Source organism: Nannospalax galili, unplaced genomic scaffold, assembly GCF_000622305.1.
Source record: "Nannospalax galili isolate Female #2095 unplaced genomic scaffold, S.galili_v1.0 scaffold1254, whole genome shotgun sequence".
NCBI lineage: Eukaryota > Metazoa > Chordata > Mammalia > Rodentia > Spalacidae > Nannospalax > Nannospalax galili.
Window position 1 is genome coordinate 365,182 of NW_008334550.1, and position 6,937 is coordinate 372,118.

Genomic DNA, 6,937 nt, shown 5'->3' on the forward strand with positions numbered 1-6,937 from the left:
GGGCTTCAGTACCCCCCCCACTATCCCGGCTTCAGTGTCCCAGATGCATAAGGTAGGCCCCATTTTTGTCTCTTAAGCCAAGGATGCCTGATATGTGACCTGGATTCATGGGTCCATTCAAAAGAACTCCCTTGATTTAATGTCCAGCCCCTCGCAGAGAGCTCAGGAGGGAATCCATCAAGGGAAGGTGATGAGGCTCCCAGAAGGATTTATCCGCACTCTCAGCAGCAATACAGACGCATGCCGAGCCTAGGGACTGTTCTCTTGTGTGGCTGTGGCTGTGTGTTTGCAGGAGTAATGGGTGGTCCTGTTTCTGGGAGCTGGTACTCTATAGTTTCCCTCTGCCCTGCTGTCGATGCCCACCGCTGCCCTAAAGAGCCGAGATTGGGCACCTCTAGCTCATTCTACATTTAGACCATGATGCATACAGCTTTCCTGGCCAGTTGTGTGTCCATCAAGATTCATACTTACCACTTGCATCCAAAGTGAACAGACCTGAGGGGGCATGCTAACTCTCCTGCACCAGGCTGGCCATCTCTGGTTCTGTCAGAGAGGGTGAGGCCACTCTTGTGGCAAAGTACAAGCCAAGGATTAGTTTTGGCCCCTCAGTACAGGAGAGCAGTGTCCTGTGCACAGGTGAGCTTCCTGGCTCAGGCTCCATGGCTGCATGGTGAACTCTGCGGATTAGCCACTGCGTGCTTGCTAGCGGAGATCTTTCTAGAATGACTCGAAGGCAGAGGCAGCAGCCCATTCTTTTCTTGCTTTGATGGTTGGGGTAACAGAAAGGAGGACAATTCCTTGCTGAATCCCTTTCCACCCTCTTCTGACAACGCAAGGCCTAAAGCCGGAAAGACACGAAGCTGCACGTGACCTTGCTCTGGAGGGAAGGGCCACTAGCATATTCCAGAATTCCACGGGGTCCTTAAGGACCTCCGAGCAACTTGTACATGGTCTCGGCTCAGAATGAAGCAGAAGCCTGCCTTCATTGATGTAAAATAAGAGGAAAGAGGAATCAAAGATTCTCAGACGACGAGAGTTTGGCTCACTTATGTGGGCTGTGCTATTTACATCAGATAACAAACAAACAATCAAACACCAGAAAGGCAGGGGAAACTGCCAAACCACGCCAAAGTAACCATTCCAAAATCACATGAATCACAGCATGTTTGGAGTAACTGCTTACTTAAAAGCAGATGCTATCTGAGACGGTTGGGGCTGAGCGCCACGGGTGTTGAGGGGAGTTTGGGAAACCCAGCTGCCTCCTAGAACCAGCAGGGTACCCTGGTGCCTGGGACTGAGTCTCTGACCTCTTTGAACTTGGTCAACTGCTAGAGTCAGGGCAGATGTGAAGAGGAAGAGCTCAAGAGAGCAGGACAGTGTTGATCTTGGCTCACTGGACTGAGCCAAGGTTCGCTGGAGAGCCAGGTAGAGCCCGTTGTAATGGTTTGGCACCACATACATGCCTCTGCACTGCATTTCTATCTGGGTGTTAGGAACAAGGTTTTCCTGGGCCATTCGGTTCCAGACCATCCTTCTATTAAGCGAGGGGTGGCATCCTGTGTATCACTGTAAGTGCTTGTGTGGTAACTGTTCACTCATAGCAGAATGAGAAACCCCCAAGGGCAGGACTGTGGCTTATATGGTATTAGTTTGATGGATGAATGAGTGGCCGGCCAATCACAAGGCAGGAAGAATCTTTACTATCTGCCTATGTGAGTGGCGTCCCAAGGGACTCACAAGCTGAGACCAGGAAGGGTCTAGGCAGCAGGAATCCGGATATCTTTCTCATGACCTGAGTCCCCGGGAGCACTGGGACTCCTGAGCTCTGAGCTCGTCCCTGTGAAAGAGGACAACGGCCAATAGACTGACAAACAAGAGTCAGACCCTTTGATGGTTTGGAAGGAATGACTGGGAGGCTCTAGCCCCGGTGTGGTCTAGCCTCATCTTGCCTCCTCATCTTGTCTTCCAAGAGGCTGGATCAGCCCAGCTTTCCAAACTTCAGAATGAGCAGGGATGGGATTCTCTCTCTGTCTCTGTCTCTGTCTCTCTTTCTCTCTTCCCTCCTCTTTCCTCTCTCTCTTCTCTTCCTTCTCCTTCAGAGATTGTTTTATGAGATAAACTCACTTTAAGACTAGGCTGATGAGCTGAACATCCTCACACAAGATGGACCCCTGAGGGACGGTGCTGCCTGAGACCAGAACGCTCCTGGGAGAGTTCTCTGCTTCAGAAGAAAGGATTTAAGAGAGCGGAATCATGGCGGTAATAGCAAACTCCCTGAGTACCAAGTGCAGAGAGTTTGTGAGGTCTCCAAGGGAACACCTGGGGGTCAGAGGTGGCAGAAGTCTACCCATACCCAGTCTCCAGAGTGGGAAGGAAAGACCAGAACCAAAGGAAGAGCCCAGGGCCTCGTCTTTCCCCGTGAGGAGGCTGCCAAATGGGAGCGTTCACAGCCCTGCCTGCCCAGGGTGTCTCCATGCACCTCACTGTGCGGGAAGCAGTTCCTGGGGAGGACAGTGATCACATGCCTGGCTCTGTCTCAGATTTGGCAAGAAGCTGAGCCCAGGAGAGGATCAGGAGGCTTCCCAGGCTGTGCTGGGAAATCTTGCCTTTTACTCTCAAAATGTGGAAATCAGCACAACCATGTACTCGTTTTAACCACACGAAAGTGACACCAACCCCACGGAGACTGGAAGTGACTAACCCTAGAACTGAGCTTGACCATGCATTGAGAGAGTAACCAAGAGACAAAGACAGCTACTCAAAGAGCCATAGGGTGGATGGCTGGGTGGTGGGCAATGGTCAGGGGGTTGGCTGCTTAGGAAGCCTGTGACTGTGGAAAACCAAAGGGCAGGACAGAAGTGGACCTACATCTGGGGACTTCACCACCACGACCCTCCTTAGTAACTTCCATTAGGAACGGAAGCAAGTCCTTGGAGTGTGGATGTCTGCAAATGGTTCCAGGGCTTGAGAGAAAGGAGGGAACACCAAGCTTTGGCGCACTGCCTCTCTACCCCACCAGGCATGTGTGGGCTGCAGGGGTTCCCACAAGCCTGAGCTGTGGGATCCCCCAGACTGACATGTTCTCTTCTGCAAATGTGTTTCCAGTCGAAGGGCGAAGAGGCAAGGTGAGCACTTCAGAATAAACCAGTGTCTTTACATTCTGCAGGAAACGGCAGCCTTTGGGAAGTTTGCTTTGGGAGATTTTGGCCTGGCCCTGGCTCTCTGATATGGTGCGTGAACACACACACACACACACACGCACACACACACACACACACACACACCCTGTACCTGGTTGGACCCCACAGCCCTCCTCTCAGTGCATCAAAGGAGCTGCCACGAGTTGGTGAGAGTTGGGACTTGTTTATATTTTCTCTCCAATAGTCGGTCTCAGGGACTCTGCAAAGCGTTCACGGGACCCAGAATGCAACCCGTGTCCTGGGGTCAGACAGGGCGGAGCTGCAGCCCAAAGGACAGCAGGTGCCTTCACCACCCTGTCTCCCACTGCACCTGCTCTGGGGCTCAGAACGTCCCTACTTTGAGCAGCAGGCCTCCACTGCCTACAGCATGTCCTGTCAGCTCTGACTTTGCCTCACTCGCCTGGAGCCAGGGAGGCCGTAGAGCCTCTGGTGAGAGGGCTTTGAGGATAAGGAGACCGGATGAGGTGCAGGGAGAGGTTCACAGTCCAGCGCCATGGGGGAATCTGGAGCCACCCCCTGTATGCATTGTCTTGGTAACCGCCTTAGCTTCCAGCATATGGGGACGGACAAAACAAAGTCCAAAGGAACGCCTTCTAAATTTTGAGCAGGCACCGTACAGACCGCCGTATGTCTGTACGGTCTGTAAATCAGCCTTCGCGCTCCACCTTTCACATCGACCTTCACGTCTCAGGAACCACGACAACTACACTTGCCAAGCGTATGTCCAAGTGTTTCAGGGGACAACCGGGTCCCCGACAAGAATCAGAACTTTAGTCTCCCAATGAGTAAGTGAAGACAAAGGAAGCAATCTGTCTGGACTTCAACCTTTGAGCCTCGTCTGCGGGTTCTCCTTCCACTCCTCCACTCATTTCCTCAGTGACACTGTGTGGCAACTGGGCCAGGCAGAGGAGAAGACACCCTGCACCCAATCTGGGCTTTTGTCTCTAACATGGAAAAGTGTCAGGCTGTGGAATGGGTCCCAAGGTCCCTTCCCTTCCAGCACAGCTACTGATGGGGAGCCTAAAGGACGGGGAGGTCTGGTAAGACGGGATTGGGGGCAGTTACCTTCCTTGGGCATGGCAGGCATTCCAATCCAGTGGGCGTGGTGGGGTGGAAACACCAGTCTAGCATCCCTGGGAAGCCCCGTAGTAGACAGACTAATGGCAAAGCACAACACTGGGTGTTCAGTTTCCCCAATAATCCTGGTCAAAAAGTACCATGTCCATCCGATGATGTGGGAAGAAGAAGCCCACACTGCAGTGTAGCCAGCAGGCGCCACGTGGGCTGGGCACGCACAGAACCGTGGTGCTTCATGTGTTCCTACTCGCTGCCCTGATATACGCACACACAGCGTGAGGATATATTCCTTTAATTTTTGGAACTGGAAATTCTTTAATTCAGTCTATTCCTGTATAACACAAATGCTCGAGAATCCACCACCCACCCAACCTGGTGCTCAGGCCAACTCGTCAGCAGCCAGCTACGTCAATGTGCGCATGGCTGTTAGGTAGCATCTTCAGACAGTTAAAGGAAGAAAGAGAACATATATGCATGTGTGTGTACATATATATAGAAAACCACGGTGTTCTTGATTCTGGCCCAGGGTGACAAGCCACACACTGAGTGGCACTTGGCAAGCATCTGACAAGAAAAGGGTAATATGTCATTTAAGGGCCTCATCGTCTGGGCTGAGGCTGTCCCCTGGGATGAACGGCAACGAAATACCAGGTCACCAGGAATAAAGATTATGCTCACCTGTGGAACTGTATTTCCAATATATGCGTATAAATGCATGTATGTATGCATGTGCAGGTATGTGTGTGTGTGTGTGTGTGTGTGTGTGTGTGCAGCCTCTGATGTGAGTGGCCCAAGTAGAAAACACGAGTTTATTCTGTTCATACTAAGCATGTTAAATAAATCAGATTTTGTAACTATAACACAATTCTTTTTTTTAAAAAGGAACATTGAAGATCTTCAAAAATTGCTACAGTACAAAAAAAGTGTGTGTGTGTCTGTTGGTATTTATATATTTATATATGTATATTAACCAGAAATAGTGATTCTTCCGGAAGAGACCCCACCCCGTCCTCTGTAAGATTTCTTCGCGTGGTTCGCTGGGCTCAGCTCTGGCCGAGCTTCTGGGTCGGTACATGGCACATAATGGTATTATTGGCACAGGTTCAGAATTGTGGTGTGAGTCCCAGGCATCGGGAGCTGCTCCCGTCCTTTAGCTGCTCCCGTCCTTTAGCTGCTCCCGTCCTTTAGCGTGGCTTCCCCTGCTCGGTCTCCAGTCCTCTCTTGCAATTCTTTCTGTTCTCCAGAAAACTCTGGGAGAAGGGATCACCCCTAGGCACGAGCAATTTTACAAAAATAGATTTGGCCTAGAGCATCCCGCTCTGAGTTTCCCACGGGCAAACAGAAGAGGCAGGTGCGGGACCCTCCCTCTTAGATAGTTTAGTTATAGGTTTTGTAATTTTTGTTTTGTTGTTTTGTTTTTACAGGTTCACCAACGGAGTCCTGTGTGGGAAGAAAAGAAGAGGTTAGATAACAGGAGGCCTGGGCACGTGGAGGCCCACCACGGCCACTCAAAAAACCCACATGGGCAGCTTCCGGTCACCAGGGATTGGAGGGAGCCCAGGACCATGCAGAAGGCCCCTCTGTGCATATCACCATGATCTATGGAGCCCTGAGCCTCCTAAGAAGGGGCTGATGCAGGGTAGAAGGACTCGGAAAACGGGGTGGGCATGGGGGGCTGAGATGGAAAAAGGGACCCTTTTCCAGGCATCAGGTAGAACCTTCTCTCACCAGCAAGAGTTCCACAGACTTTTATCTTTTCTTTTTTTTTGGTATTTTTAAGACAGGGTCTCCCTGTAGCCCCAGCTGGCCTGGAACTCACTATGTAGACCAGGCTGGCCTCGAACTCACAGAGATCCGCCTGCCTCTGTCTCACAAGTCCCGGGATTAAAGGTGCGCCACCATGCCCGGCTTTTCCAGCCAACAGTTATCTAGGAATCACACCAGATACATACAGGGAAAACACAGGTTCCCAAACGCCTTGTGCAACCCTTGTGGCTCCTGGTTTTAGATCATCAGATTGTAATTCTGTCTAAAACATCTCCAGAGCCAAGCAGTAATCTCAGTTATCGAAGAGAAAAACTGGTTGGGGAGGGATGGTGATGTACAGTCACCATTAGGACGCTTTTCTTTGAAAACCCACACCCATGCTCTCTGTGTGCCTCACTTGAACATTGGAACCCTTTGTGCTTGAACCTATGTTAAAATATTTTTAAAATATTTTATTTATTATTTTTATTTTATGTATATGCGTGCATTGCCTGCATGGCAGTAATCTCAGTTATCGAAGAGAAAAACTGGTTGGGGAGGGATGGTGATGTACAGTCACCATTAGGACGCTTTTCTTTGAAAACCCACACCCATGCTCTCTGTGTGCCTCACTTGAACATTGGAACCCTTTGTGCTTGAACCTATGTTAAAATATTTTTAAAATATTTTATTTATTATTTTTATTTTATGTATATGCGTGCATTGCCTGCATGTATGTAAGTGCACCCGTGTCGTGCAATGCCTGAGGAGGTCAGAAGAGGGTGTCAGATCCCTGGGGCTGGAGTTACAGACAGTTGTTAGCTGCCATATGGGTGCTGGGATTAACAACCAGTGTTCTTAACTGCTGAGCCATCTCTCCAGCCCCAACCTTTCCATTTCTTATTCCTAAGATC

General features: G+C 50.3%; 1 protein-coding gene across 2 annotated transcripts in view; it reads right to left on the reverse strand.

The window, feature by feature from the left end:
* Window positions 1-4,553: 4,553 nt before the first annotated feature.
* Window positions 4,554-6,937, reverse strand: part of Ajap1 (adherens junctions associated protein 1) — a 138,839-nt gene continuing 136,455 nt past the window's right edge. For both annotated transcript variants that reach the window (XM_008829373.3, XM_008829372.2), the window contains exon 6: window positions 4,554-5,717. The gene's annotated coding sequence lies outside the window, so the exon portion shown is untranslated. The remainder of the gene's footprint in view (window positions 5,718-6,937) is intronic.